We start from the raw sequence: 15787 nt of genomic DNA, 5'->3' as shown, positions 1-15787 counted from the left end.
GCTCCACATCTACCTGAGGACCAGCTGTGTAGTATATGGAATCATCTCCACGACATTGGGAGACTGGAAAGAGGAAAAAGAGAAAAATCTGCTTTATTGTGTTTTCACAAGTATCTATTTCTTATTATCGAAACACCAAACTTACTGAATTATACCTTATCATAATTTAAAATAGGCAATGAACATGTAAACTTCTGGCACTCTCTCTTTTTAAATTGATTTTATCGCATTCCAGATGCTTCCCTGAATTCTGTAGTCACACTGGCAGACTCACTCTATGTCCTTTCCTTTTATAATAGCCTTTATATTTTATATTATTGGAGTAAAAATATCCAGGTCACTAAGCTCTAGTCTACAAAGACGAAAACTCTCACTCCTCCTAACGTTGACCTGTCCTATGTCGTAATCTCCTTCCTCTTCTACCTTCTCTAAAACTGCACCTGCTCCTATAAATGAAAACTTCAGTCCGTCCTGATAACACCACTTCCCTGAAGGCCCTTCCCACAATGGGGATGGTGGGTACTGGCATAATTGTTGACCTCTGGCACATCTAGATTCCTTATCATGGAAACATCTTTTAACCCTTTGCTCCATTTGAAATCAACATCACTCAATTTTAGTCCACTTTTCTATCTTTGAGGCTATCAACCAGAGAACTTCAAGACGTGGTGTACCTTCTCTCTGATTGCAGCATCCATATCGGCGTACTTTTTATCCTTTCGATGCAGCATTTCTTCAGACTTCAGTGTTTTCTCTGTTCATCTGGAATGGATACATTTCAACAACACCTATCTCTTGCTCCTTAGATCTCAAACCATGTCATTGTGACCATCTAGAAAATTACCAACTCTGAGCAGATCCCACTGTTTGTTTTCACTAGAGGCTGGCTGATGACTAGTGCTGGAGAAGATAGAGATGGTTCTACCTCGTTCAGTTATAAATTCTCTTATCGCTAACTCTCCCAGCTGCTCCATCTTCTATACATCCCTTCCTTACACTTTTACCAATCTTCCATAGGAAAATTCTGCTCTCATTTTGAATATGGTCTACCCCCACTGTCATCCATAGACAAGGCTATTATTGATTTTACTAATAACATCAAAGATAATTGATCTACCCTCCTTCAAAATTTATGTCTCCAAATATCCCCTCTCAGGGATGTCACTGCCATACTCTTCAGGAATCTAGCTGCTCATTTTTGTTTCAATCTCATATATCCCCTAGAATATTACTCTTAATAATTCAGTATACTTTCTATTGCATTTTATCTTCTTTCTCTCACTCTTTCTCCTGCAAGGTTTTGGGGACACACACACACAGTTAGAAAATTTCAACTGGGAACCTGGTTGGTGTATCAACCCTAAATGTATTTAAAATGGCGTTTCTGTTACATAGATTCTCCTTCTCTTCCTTACTTTTCTATGCTTGTTCTTTATAATCGGTTGGAGACCAAGCCACATATTTTTATGTGATACCTTCTCCCGTCTCTTCTACATTTAATCAGACCTTCAATTCAGTCCCTGCCACGGCTGTGCAGTTTGCTCCTCCTTTAATGTGACTGCCCCCATTTTATATCAGACTTGTTGCTTCCTGTAATAGTACCCGAAAGCGGCCTTATCACCCATTCCCATCCTGCCTACCCATCCGTCCCATCTCCCCACCTCTTACTTGGATTGAATTGGCCCTAACGTACAATTTAGAGCATATATGTGTTGGCAGGTGAAGTTTATTGTCTGAAAAGTAAGAATATGACATGCAGATTTAGGTATCCGAAGCATAGAAGTGATAATAAAGGCTCTGTGTATAGGAGATGGCCCAGAATATTCCAAATGTTTTACTTATTCTCATTGTGTACATATTACAACCCAGAATTCATCACCAATTAGAATCTGACTTTATAGCTTTTCATTCTTACATTCCCCCACTCCATCTCTTCACATAGCTGATACCTCTAGCCAGACTTCATTTATTCACACATCAGTTTCACCTATTAAACATCTGCTATGGGGGCTAATAATGGATTTAATTCTCTTCTTTAAACATAAACAATACTTTTTCCCCATCTGATGGCTTTGCTTCGTGTGGCTATATTGTCCTTCTCCCTTTCTATGTCACACAAAATTGTATTCATTCTTAAAAGCCCAGCTTAAATGTGTGTGTGTGTCTGTGTGTTTGTGTCTTCAGTGACATGCTAAGCATTAAAACTACCGATTCCTGGACTTCACCCTAGATTTGCTGAATCATAGCCTAAAGAGGTGAAGCCCAAGAACCTGTACTTTTGGGCGTCTCTGCAGGTGATGTGACACTCTGTGATTGGGGAGGTACTGGACAAGATTCCCAGGCATTTTGATGGTAGGTGATATGTAGCAGTGAGGACAGGCAAACAGTGTCACACGGGTCCTGAAAAGAGAAACAGGTGTTTCCCCGGTGGGTGGGCAGCAGATCATAGCTACACAGAGTCTGAGAGAAGGAAATATGTTCAAATCCAGGCAGGTGGTCTGCATCAGGGTGGTCTAGTACCAGGTAAAATGGTCGTGATCGTTGGATGGGTGCTAAACCTTAGAGAGCTGGGAACAAAAGACAGGGCAGTAATTCTGAGATAAGTGAGAGGATCAGGACTCAGAAAACAAGGCAGACTCATTCATAATGAGTCCACTTGTACTCAGGGTGACTGCAGAGTCACGGGCATGAAGCAGAAGTTCAGTTAGTAGAACTGAGACACATAATCAAAGTAGTGATATGTACTTGATATAGAACCACCTGAACTTGAGGTACAGGTTGTGGGGGAAAAAATCCTTTAATTAAGGATTTGAATTAGATCTTAACTCAGGATTAAAAGACCACATGAGTGAAGGCTGAAGGGATTCTAAATCAATGAATTAGGCAGATTTAGACGTATTTCAGTATGTATTGTGTACTCCCTCACTGCTAAAGACAAATGTTTCTCAAAGTTTGGACTTCTGACTCCCTGCATGAGAATATACATCCCTGAGGTCCTGCTCCAGACCGAAGGAATCAGGACTTGGAAAATACGACTCACAAATCTTCACTTAAAGAAAATATGTGGGTGAGACAGTACTGACTTTTGAGAACCACTCTATTCCACTGTAAACTCTCTGTTTGTGGGGACTGTGTCTTATTTATTTTCTTGTGCTCACAGTTCCTAGCGGAGAGGCTTGGGCATTCTAGGCACTGAAATTTTTGTAGAAGAGAGAAATGATTTGTTGTCTCATGAAATTCGTAATTTTTCATAAGGGTTTAATTCCACTGCAATATCTTATTTCCACATTTCCCTCAGGCAAAATTTATAGATATTTTCTCTAGGCAAATGGAAAAGTTTTCTCAGTTAAGGAGGGTCATCGAAGAAAACATGAGTATTAATTGCTGCTTCAGAACTACTGAAATAATTTCCTTCTCTTTAAAATTAGCTTGCAGGTCTAGTAGGTAATTATATTTATGGTTACAGTATTTATTAGGTAAGTACTTTGCTTTTATCTGGGTTCACGTGAATTGTCTGTTGATGAGATATGAGTAAGACCTGGAAATTCACTGTTAAGAATGGAAGCAGTTTTATAGCTGTTGCAAACTTCTAATTTATGGTGGTCTAAGATTAGTCACAGTGTAAAGTCAGCTCTGAGTCGCTGACTCTGTACTTGTTTTGGACATAAAGTGAAATCAAATTGAGCTCCCTCCCTTACTGCCTGGTGTCTGACCTTAGCACTCCTTTCGGGGATTATTGGATATTTTTCTCAGTGTAAACTTGGTCATATCTGGGCACAGTTAAACATGCATATTGATGATTGAATTTATGAGGAGATTAGTGTTTGGGGTCTCAATTGGTTCTATTGTCACAAATACATTGGAATAGGGCAAATATAGGTAAAGGCCCCCAAACATGGTCATTTTAACGGCATTTTTTGTCCAAATACATTATACCTGCCAGTAAAAATATTATAGAAAGTTCATGTACAGGCAAGACAACTTTTATAATCTCAAATGAGTTCAAAATGCATGTATTTATTCATATTTTCAAATCTTAGTAAATGTGGTGATTTAGTATTGAGTTTGAAAACTTACTCCTTTTTTCTGGAAGATAATTTTACACTTTGGATTTATTTAAAGCTCTTCCAAGTTCTGTCACTTAGAATCAAAAGAGGGAAATACACTGTATGTCTTGGGTGCCCAGCACTTAATTGAGGGAGAGTGAAGAATGCAGTCGTGGTTTTTAGGAGTGTTCTTTTCGGCAGTGATTTCTTTATTAGCTTTTTGTCCCAGAGGAGGTATCAGGCACCTGAAGGAACCCCTGGGAAGTCCACTGAGCTCACAAATATGTTAATGGCTCAGGATTGAATGAGTGTGCTTAATTTCCCTGTTGTTTTTTTCCCCCTTCTGCTGTTGGTTCTTTCAGATATCCCTGTATAGTTTGATAGCATATATGTCAACTCTTAATCCCCTTCTGCAAAGCCACGACCACCATTCCCCTAAGAACTATTAAAGAAATGTATTTGATATGTACTTTATTTGGATCCCTATTTTGTGGGCTTCTCTGCGCAGTGCAGAGATTACAGGGCAAGGTGTGATTCTGACTAAATCTGATTTCCATTTACCAACTTCTTAAAAAGTAAAATATTTCTATCATTTATAAGAACTCAGACCATTCTTAAAAGTATCATTTACTAGATTGAATGTGGGTGGTTCAAAGTGTTTCTCAAGGTTGCAAATTAATGTACTGATTCAAAAGTTCTACCTTTTTCCTTTGTCTGCATCCCACTGATGTGGCTCACAAAATATATTTCATACCAACTTAAATATTAAATATAATACTGAGTGACCATCAGATGAGAAGTTTCTTTTATATACCTGTGGTGTGGTGGACATTTAACGAATATATACTATTTAATGCTTAGTATGTCCAGGCTCTGTGTTTGGGGATCAAGACCCAAGTTTGAATCCCAAATGACCTTAGTGGTCTTGGCTCTGTGCCTCCAAGTAACTTCACTGTTATTATAAAGACATATCTAATCATTATAAAGCAATTAAACACAAACCTACATAAATATGTTAGTCAATTGTGTGGATTGGAGGTGAAATCAAATAGCAGTTCAGGAGAAATGCACTTTATTGAAGGCTGTGTTGAAGAAGTGGAGTATGAATTGGGTGATGTTCATTGGTAGCTTCAGAATTGCTTTATAGGAGAAGCTTAGACTCAGTAATTAGAAAATATTGCTCTAGTTTGAATTTCATAGTTACACTAATGTTTATTTAGATTATCTGAGCTAGATCAGTAAAATAGCCAAGTTTTCAAAATATTCTTTTTTGCTGTTGCTCAGTATGCTAGGAGAAAATGTCAGTTGCACATATCAAAGAACATTCTTCTCTTTATTTGAGCCATCTTAGATGGTGGGGTTGGGATATCTGAAGATTCTGGGTATGCTGAAGCACTCATGGTGAGCCACTCTCTGGCCCCATCACTATTCATGAGCATAGTGAGATTGATGGAGAGGAGTAAATAGGGATTCCAAGATACAGCAAGGGAAACACAGAGTAGAATAAAGGTATGTAATACAAGGGGTCAGGCTGAGATGGAAACCTGACTAGTGTAGGTGTTATAATTGAAAAGAGTATAGGAGGTGAGATGGGATAATCAAAGTAGACCTTACTCTGCTTTGTGTAATTGTAGCGGAAGTTTGAATATAATATCAGGAAAATTGGGAACTATGATAAATTTAGAGTAGGAAGCAATGTAAGTAACTATGAAAATAGTGATTTTTTTTTTGGCCATTTTCCTAAAACACTGCAGTAATCTCTTTAGATGGAAAAGGATTTGTTCATTAAAAATTTACTGAATCTCCCAAGTCATAAAGAATAAAATTCACAGTCAGTTTAAAGGCCCATAATAAGGCTTTTTTCAACCCAGCATTCTGTTCCCTAGTAATGTAGGTGTCTCTTCCTTCATCTTTTGACATTTGTCCTCAAATGCCACCTCTTCATAGAGGATCTGACTTACTTATTATTGAACCTCCTCCCAGCTGGAATTTTCTGTCCCTCTTTCCTGCTTTGCTTTTCTCTATTGTGTTATTGTCTGTGGATCTGTCCTCGTTGCAATGCGTGCTCCATGAGAACAGGGATTTTTCTGTATCGCTCACACCTATTTCAGTGGCTAGAAATGTGTCTGGCATAGTGATGCTCAGTAAATATATTATGACAGAATGAATGAATGAATCATTCAGTATACAGGCCTAGATAGTGATGGACACACCATGAACACTCAATATGCATATTTTAGGTGCCTTAAGTAGAAACTTTCATCCACAAACTTAGCTTTAGACAATCATGTGGTAAAATCTAAGAAAGGCATGTCTTCTGGGGTATTTTTTAATTAAGCTTTTTATTTTGAGATAGTTGTAGATTCACATGCAGATATAAGACATAATAGAAAAATCCTGTGTTCCTTTTATCTAGTTTCTCCCACTGGGAACATTGTATAAAACTATAGTACAATATCACAACCACCATATTTATATCAGTGCATTCATTATAGAGAATATTTCAATGAGAATAATTCCTCATGTAGCCTTTTTGTGGCCACACCCAATTCCTGCCCACCTACCTTGCACCGCCCCTCGCCTTAACCCTCTGACGACCACTAATTTGTTCTCCATTTTCTGTAATGCTGTCATTTCAAGAATGTTTTATAAATTTTTTTTGCACTTACAGGTTCATGTGATTTCCTTTTTTAGCTTGTTAATATGTAGATTACATTGATTGATTTTCTAATAGGAACAAGCATTTGGTCTCTGGAATTCAACCCATTTTTGATCATGATGTACTTCCTTTTATATATTACTGATTGCTATTTGCTCATCATTTGTTAAGGATTTTTGCATCTATATTTGTGAAGGATATTGGTCTGTAGTTTTGTGGATTTTTTTTTTCACTCTCTTTGTCTAGTTTCAGTATTAGGGAATACTAGCTTTAAAATATGAATCTCTTCTAATTCCTGGAAGAGACTGTGTAGAATTGTAGTTAATTCTTCTTTAAGCATTTGGTAGAGTTTTCCATGAAACTCTCTGGGTCTGGAGATCTCTTTTTGGGGAGTTTTAAAACTATTTTTAACACTCTCAGGATGCAAAGTTGGAGCTGAAGTGTGATGTCAAATCAGTTGTAAAATGTGCTACTTCTAAATAATACATCTGTCAAAAAGAAGGTCTTAAGAGAAATAAAGAAATATAGTAAAGTAAAATGTTTTGAAATAAGTTGATACAAAATGAAAATACAATATATCAAATTGTGTGAAACAGTTAAAATCATGAAGGGAGGGAAATTTATAGCACTGAATGCATACACTGGGAAAGAGGAAACAGTTCAGATCGATAATCTAGGCTCCTCCCCTCCACAAGAGTCTAGAAAAAGAAAAGGAAGATACACTGAAGGAAGTGAACTAATAAAAATAAGAGGAGAAATCAATGAAATTGGAAAAAAAAAGTAGGAAAAATCAATTAAACAATGAGATGGTTCTTTGAAAAGATAAAATTGACGAACTTCTAGTGAGCCGAAAAAGAAGGAAGTCACAAATTACTAGTATTTAGGAATAAAAAACCCACTAGAGACACTGCAGACGTCAAAGGGATAATAAATAATACCTACAGTTTTATACCTTAGATGAAATGAACTTTTTCTTTGAAGCACAACTATCACACTCACCTAATATGAAATAGTTAACTCGAACAGCCCTGGAACTATTAAGGATATTAAATTTGTGAGGGTTTCCATTGATACCACTCTGGCAGAGAGAAGGAGGGCACCTCCGTCACTGTCAGGTGTGAGCAGAAATCCAAGTTCCCCACTCGGCCTCTGTTGACGCCCCAGGAGGGGATGCCGGGTGAGCATGAGAAAGGGGGCCGCCCACCAGGCTTCCCCGGGGAAGGCCAGGGGTGCCTCTTCACTGCTCCCCCCATGTTTCCCACTGACCCGGTGGAGGGGTCTTGTTACCCGCGGCAAGGGTGACGGTTCTGGCTCCCTCTTTTGCCCCCTCTGACCTCACTCTATCAGGGGTGGTTGGGATACTTCCTTACCACCTGGTGAAGGCAGAAGACTAGTTTCTTCATTTGTGGTCATGGAAGGGGGTAAGGCCACGGCTTTTTTCCTGTGGCTTTTGGGTAGAGCTGTTACTGTCCAAAAGTTTTCTGTCTTGCTAGGCTACACTATTTTGGGTTTTTTGTTTGTTTGTTTTTGTATTGTTTGTGGTTAGAGGGAGCAGGTTTTTACCGAGGCTTTTTTGGTCTGGCAGTTGAAGATCAGTGGCTTCTGGAATAAATGAGGCAAAAAGAAAACTCACTACTGCGTGATCCCTTGGATCCCAAGACCTCAGTTGCATTGCCTTCTCTCCCTTTGAAAGCCTTCTTATGTCTGTTTTATGTTTAATGTCCGCGGTTTTACTTGTACTTAGTGAAAGGAATTGGGAGAATACATCTACTCCATTTTCTTCAAAGCCTGACGTTTGTTTGCAGGGGTGTTAATATCATGTGTGGTACCCTTTTTAACCATATATTCAAGACTAAGTTATTTAATATATATGAAGTACTCTGCTAGGAACTTCTGGGAAGACTATGATGAAACAAAATTATTTTTCTTGTGCTTTTAAAATTTAGAATTATATAACTTTAGATCTTCATTGGATTTCTGAGATAACCTCATTGAGTCATTTCAACCTCATTTAGTCATTTCATTTTGCAAACATGGGAAATGAAGCCCAGAGGTTTAGTGTCTACTGAGTGTGCTTTAATAATTAGCAGGACACTTACTAGCCCAGAACTCTTTCAACTATATTATCATACTTCCCTTCCCCTAGAAATTCAATAGCTCATTTGCATTTAGTGGAATTAAAATATTTTTCTTCTATTATTTCACAGTATCTAAATAGCTACATTGCAGAGTGGGGAAATTGAGGTCCATCATGAATTTCATTAATTTGTGCAGGGATTTTTATGCTGTAAGCATGTATATACTTTTGTCCAAATATGGTTTTAAAATTTGGGAAAACTACATTTCTATTATCAACTATGTGCTTACCCTATAATACTAAAAATACTATGAGTTAATGTGATAAGATCTGTAAAATACTGAAGGTATTCTGAGAAATTTTATAGTTTCTAGACACGTATCACATTTTTTATCCTGGATCAGTTCCAAAGTGTAATGTTTGCTACTATGAAATTGTCTTAGATATCAAATTCTAAATTATAAATTTAAAAGTCCTTTTAAATGCAGTTCCCTCTGTAAAAAATGAATTTGAGTTACTCTGCATAATTCTCCTGACCTCATTGATGCTCTAATACCTTTCATTAAGTGGACTCCCAGCACCCACTCTTTTCTTCAGTCCAGCTCCAGCCAAAGCCAGCTGTTCTTCAAGCAGCATTTTTATTAACTTATTTAGGAACTGGGGCATATCTTATTACCCTATTTTCCATTCCTGTCCTATGCAGCTGTAGCTGATACTTTTCATAACAGCCTTTACATATCAACCTCCCCTCTCCATCTCACCTCATTTTTTCCCTTATTCTCTTTTACTTCCCTTTTTAAGTAAATTATGCAAGTGTGTGAGCATGCAAAACCCCTTCTTTTTTCTTTCTCTCTGGTAACCATATTACTTGAAAGCTTCAGGAATGTACTTGTGGTTCCTATAAGATTATAAACTTCAGGGAAAAACATTAATGGTGTAGAAACTCTGAAATGTGGAATAAACGAGTTTTAATGATAGTGAAATTTCATTAACAATATTACATTAATTTAGACAATTAAAAAAAATCAATGCAGTATAAATATAAAGAAAAGGTTTTAAACAAATAGGTTGCACAAATTATTGTAAACCCCAACATAGTGGATTTCAAATATTACAAGTTTCATGGTGTATAAGAGAACAGCTTATGGGAGGAAGCCATCATATACATATAAGACGTGAATAAATAGCAGCCACTACATGATGAATGCTTTCAAAATTCAGGTTAAGTAACATTTCTTAGTATATGAGTGCTATCGCTGTCGTTTAAATATCACCACCTATTATTCACTGCATCCTTGAATTACTCACTAGTTCTGTGCCTTGATACCTTATTATGAAGAATTACTACTTTAAAAGCATTTGCAGTGTTAGAAAGGTAATACATATTATTCCATATGGATCACAATAATGAAATCTTTACCAATTAAAGGGTGTGTTAAAAAAAAATCACTAGCCCAATTTTCCGACATTTGTTACTGATTAAATTAGCCTACTTTAGGTAGGACTTTTTAAAAGTGAAGATTTTGCTTCCAGCTTTGAAGGATTTTTTTCCCCTAGATATAAAATTCTGTGTAGATAGTCCCACCATCCAATATTTTTCTCTTTAAAGATGTCATTTTTTTGTCTTCTAGTACTCATTATTTCTGAGGAGATGTCAACTGCCATTTATATCATTAGCTCTTGTGTATGAAATACTTTTTTTTTTTTTTTGACACTTTCAAGATTTTTTTCTTTACCTTTACATTTAAGCAGCTTGACAATAACATGGCTAGTGTGGTTTTTGTTGCATTTATTTTGCTGTGGGTTCATTTAGCTTTTTGTATTGGTAAATTAGTATCTTTCCAAAATTTGAGAAATTTTTGGCCATTATTTTTTGAAGTTTTTTTCCTGCCCTCTTCTATTCTTCTGAGATTCTAATTACATACCTCTTAAGTGGTTGAGATTTTATTGAATTTTTTCACTTCTTTCCCTTTGTTCTGTAGTTCTGAGTTCTACTGATGTGACATAATATTCATTGATTGTATTCTGCCATCTTTATCTGGTATTAAACAAATCCAATGAACTGTTCATGTCAGATATTATACTTTTAAATTCTGTAATTTCCCTTTAGTTCTGTTTCTTTATTTCCATTTCTCTGCAGAAATTCCCCCATTTGCTTTCTAATTATGACTGTGTTTTCCATTATGTCAAATGAAATATTTATGATAACTTCCTTAAATTAGTTTTCTGCTAATTCCTACACCTGAGTTACCCTGTGATTTCTTTGTATTGAACACTTTTCCTTCTGACTACAAGTCATATTTTCCTGTCAGCAATTTTCCTGCCTGCCTAGTAATTTTTAAACTTATATTGGACATTGTTGGTAATGTTTTTCAGAAACTCTGAATTTTGAAAAAAAGAAAAAAAAAGAAACTCTGAATTTTGTTATCTTCTTTTGACGGGTGTTGGCTTTTATTCTAACAGGCCATTAAATTACTGAATGATAGTTTTGTGAATGTGTGGCTTTGGATTCAGCCTTATTTGTAGAAGTACAAAACCTTAGTCCTGTGACATAGAGCAAAGTAAATGTATGGCCCTTCTGGGATTTTAAATTTAAGCCTGCTGTTTACCAATTCCTTAATTTGGTGGGATTCAGACTCCAAATTTTGTCTCCCCTGCATTGGGAAGCAACTAAAATTTCTACTAAGTTTTTTATCTGTTGCTTTCCACTTTGATTCTTGGTATGTCCCTCATACTTTCACAATTAAGAGATTAGCCAAGGATTTCTAGGGAGTTTTGACCCAGAATTTGGGTCTAACCCCTTTATGGCTCTCTCCCTTTTCAGCTGCTTTGGCAATTCTACATCCGGTTCCCTGACACCCTCCCTCCCCCACAGAGGTCATGGTTGTTACCTGCAGAAGGATTAGTGTGACACAAGCTATTCTGGTATCATCAGAACATATGCCCCAAACTTACTAGGTTTGAGTAATGGAATATTTTTATATAAATTTTTGATTACTTCTGCAAAATTATTTTTTGCATGATTTTGACAATTCTCATCACATTGAGCAGTTTTCTGCATAATAGCCTTACTGAACATTTTGTGGTAAGTACATAGAGGAGGAGTTTACAATTGTAGTAATATACTATTTATATATTTAATATATAAATTAAACAGTGTTTTTGTTCTTAAAAATGTTTGGGCAATCAGGAATTTTTATATTGGCTACATTATTTCACAGAGTCTGCAGTCTCACTCTGTCCTTTGATCTTGTCTCCTCTGTTGTTTCTCCTTACACCTCTCCTTTTATTCTCTTTCTCTCTCTTTCATGGAATCACTGACAAATCTAAATTCTTCTGTCTATAGAGATTTTCCCCAGACTTTAGATCCAGGACTCCTATTTTAATCATCAAGGTTTTCTATATACCCACAGTCTTAGAAAAGAATGGTTTAAGTAGTGTTTGATTACAATCGGCATTGCTGACGCTTGTTCATCAGTCAACATTAGTGATGGCATTGGTGACATGTCTTCTTGAAGTCCGTGTATTCATCCATGCATCCATGTGTCCCTCCACTAGTTTGTTCACTTACTCATTTATTTGTTAAACAAATATTTCTTAAGTATCAACGGATGCCTGAAATGACTGGCTTACATGAGTTTTTTATGATCTCTTTTTCCTATTCTAATCTACCCTCAATTAACTATTGACTTGATAGGCAATTTTTTTCATCATCTGCTGTTCTGATACTGTAAATTCTACCCCCCTTAAATGTTTATTTACTCTCATGGTTTCAAAGCTTATATGCAAATTTATAAAGCTTATATATACACATATTTATCCCAAATTGTTTTTTCTGACCTCTTCTTATTCTAACCTAAGCGTCTTTTCCCAAGGCATCACTCTTTATTCATGCTAATATGAAACTAGCATTTTCTTTAGTCACATCCATCCTCAAGCAAATCACCACTAACCAGTATATCTTTTTCATATCTTCATCAGTCAGTGGTTCAGTTTAGTCTCCAGGTATTAGAGTGATCTGAATAGACAATTAACTCTGCTATATAATTACTCCCCTAAGAACTGCTTCTGATAAACTCTTTCAAATCAAGGTTGTCATTTTTGATAGATATTCTCATGAGATGACTTGCTACGTAGAGCTGTCAAACTAATGAGTCTATAAAACAAATCAACTCACTTTGCCTCCAAATAAAACATGTATAATCCATCTTCCTTGTTGTGTTCTCCAAAAAAGATGACTTTTTCTCCAGAAGTTTTACTGAGATATTTTATAAAAAAGTTATTTGTCAATAATATTTGATTTAAATATTAATACTATTATAGCTGTGGTCCATAGAATTATTTTGGGTCCCCAGTTGTCTGCTGTATATGCATTGTGGCAGACGCTTAAAATTTCTTTTCAGAAACTTTAGTTCTGCTTATAGATATTGTCTCAGTTCTCTTTCATGCAAATAGAATATTTTAAGATGATTTAATTTGGCATATTAATAATTTCTCAGCTTTGTAGTATCACCTAAAATCATGTTTATGTAGTATATTTTGGTAAATTTTGTTTCAGCTACTCCAAAATCTGTCTCTAGATTAAGCCGGATTGCCAGAGAGAAGTACACCTGAACTGAATAATTAGGAGCTTAAGAAATAGGTTTACAAAAGTGTGTTTGATAATTATGCCTCCTCCCTATACTGAGAGACATTCTAGAAACAGCCAAGTTAGACATACTTAGTATTTACTACGTAAGGCCATTGTTGTGTACTGTTTATGTGGTTTGGGGGAGAGAAATACATCTTTGATCTCAGTACCAGAGCTTATTGAGTTTTTCTTGTTCATCTAATTTGTCTTTATTTTCACAGAGAGTTACAGTCTTGTTTTTTTTCCTTTTCATTATTTGCTGTCATATCAGAGTCACATCATAGCCTACTTCTAGGAAGTGTCCTTGCCATCTGTTAACCTAACTCCTGAGTTTGTTCCATTTATTTGACTCCCATTTCATCTCTGCCCAATAAGTCATCACATTTTGCCAATATTATCTGCCTATTCTTTTAGCTCGATTCCTAATCATCCTTTGTTATCATTGTACTCCCCATTGTACTGCATGTATACAACCTCTAACCAGTTTCTATCAAAATTACCTTTTCCTAATAACTGTACGGAGGCTCAGGATTTTCTTACCAATTAATCTCAGTCAGTAGTTCTCTAAGTTATGCAGGAGTGATCTAAATTCATCTCTCACACTTTCAGTGCCTTTCAAGGACACCACACTTGATGCCCTCCCCTTTTTTTCTTATTACTTCCTTAGACTCTCTTCTCCCATCTGCTGTGCTTCCCAGTCCTTGACAAACATTTTGTTACCACATATATCTCTCTCCTCGTATTAATCTACTTAGACATTACTGCTCCCACACCTCTACTGATCATCAGTTGTTCCCTCAGATTATACCTCCCAGATCTTCTTCCACTGGACCTTTCCTTTTGGCATCACCTCTTTACGGTAGTTTCTGTTAGCTAAATTACTTTCCATAGAGGCAAGAAAAAGGGCATATATCCTAATACTTATAACTTGCCCACACCACTCAGTAGGAATGTCCAGTAAATGATGCTGATGAAATTCAAGTTAGTGCAAAATTCATGTCTGCTTTGCCGAAATTTTCTTTGCACCTACTTTTCATGAATTTCTATGTTTACATTGATCCATATTACACTAGTGTTAGTAAACTGTACTTTTATTTTTGTAGGTTCAGGTCATATATTTGTACCTTGGTTTTTTGTCATTTATTAAAAGTAAGTAGAGACAAAAATATTCTTAGTAAACGAAATAGATTGTGTTGGTATTTTTTTGTAGGTTGTATAAATATAATTTATAAATATAGATTTTCAGACATCTATTTTGCTTAAAAGAGAGTATATCTGTGCTTGAAGATAAATATATATATAGTCATGAATAAAGAATTAAGGAAACTTAGTCTTTCATGTTAGTATACTTAACCAGGTCAGTGAGAAGTTAATACAGACTATATCATCAGATTCCTATCATGAAAGGTTGGCAGCTTCTAATAATTGATATTCAGAAGTTTAGGGAATAATTATATTTTATACACATTTCCATCTTCTAAGTGGAATCTAGTAAATAATCACTAAAAACTGACATGCATTTAAACCTGTAACAAGTTTTACTCATATAGGTCTGCAGACTTTCAATTCAACCATTATGAAAGTATTTCACTGATAAGAATAATTTATGAATAAAAATGTAATGTACAGAATACCTTGGCAGTGAATGTTGATTGCTTCATCACAGTTCAGTCATGTTTAGAAAATCTAAGCAAGCTGCATGATTATTCCAGGAAGCATGGAATGATGTGTTCAAATTAGTACCATCTGTGGACAGAAAAAGTTTGAGGTTTTTAGTCATTCTTAAAGAATGGAAATCTGATTCTCCATGCTAAAATGGGTGTAATCCTTTTTCTATCTGTAATTCAATAGGGCAGTTGCCTTGAAATAGTCTAGTTCAACACACAGTTCATCAAAAGAGAAGATACTGGATATTAGTGAGGGTTACTGCTAGTCACTTATGAGTGCCTCTGAAGTAGCCTTGTTTAAAAAAAGTCTGCGAGCTATACTATGTATTTGGCCTCAGATTAGACTTATTTCTGAGTCTAATCCAAACACATGTGAGTGCAGAATGTGGACAAAATTTTGTACCACATGAAAACCAAAGGACTTTTTCGTGAACCGTGATTTATTTACATAGTCAACACTTACTGCGTGCCCATGTGTACTGGACTCTGGGTGTCTGAACAAAGTCCATCACTGTGCCTGTCACATGGGAGGCAACTGCAATTATTGTCACTTTCCTTTTAGTCAGGTTAAAAATAATTCTTGTATGGATCTTGTTAAGTTAAAACACTATCTTATGTGTCAAGTTAAAGCACAATCCTGTTTAGACCTTTTCTTCTCTGCAACGCTGATTTGGAGAATGCTGGAGTCTGTGGACAATATCCATCTGC

At 36.1% G+C, this 15787-nt stretch overlaps 1 protein-coding gene across 5 annotated transcripts in view; it reads left to right on the top strand.

The window, feature by feature from the left end:
- Window positions 1-15787, top strand: part of PTPRQ (protein tyrosine phosphatase receptor type Q) — a 220239-nt gene that overhangs the window by 116050 nt on the left and 88402 nt on the right. The gene's annotated exons all lie outside the window — the stretch shown is intronic.

Source organism: Camelus bactrianus, chromosome 12 (genome assembly GCF_048773025.1).
Source record: "Camelus bactrianus isolate YW-2024 breed Bactrian camel chromosome 12, ASM4877302v1, whole genome shotgun sequence".
Taxonomy (NCBI): Eukaryota; Metazoa; Chordata; class Mammalia; order Artiodactyla; family Camelidae; genus Camelus; species Camelus bactrianus.
The sequence above is the reverse complement of the archived record's forward strand: the minus strand, read 5'-3'. Positions and strand labels throughout refer to the sequence as shown.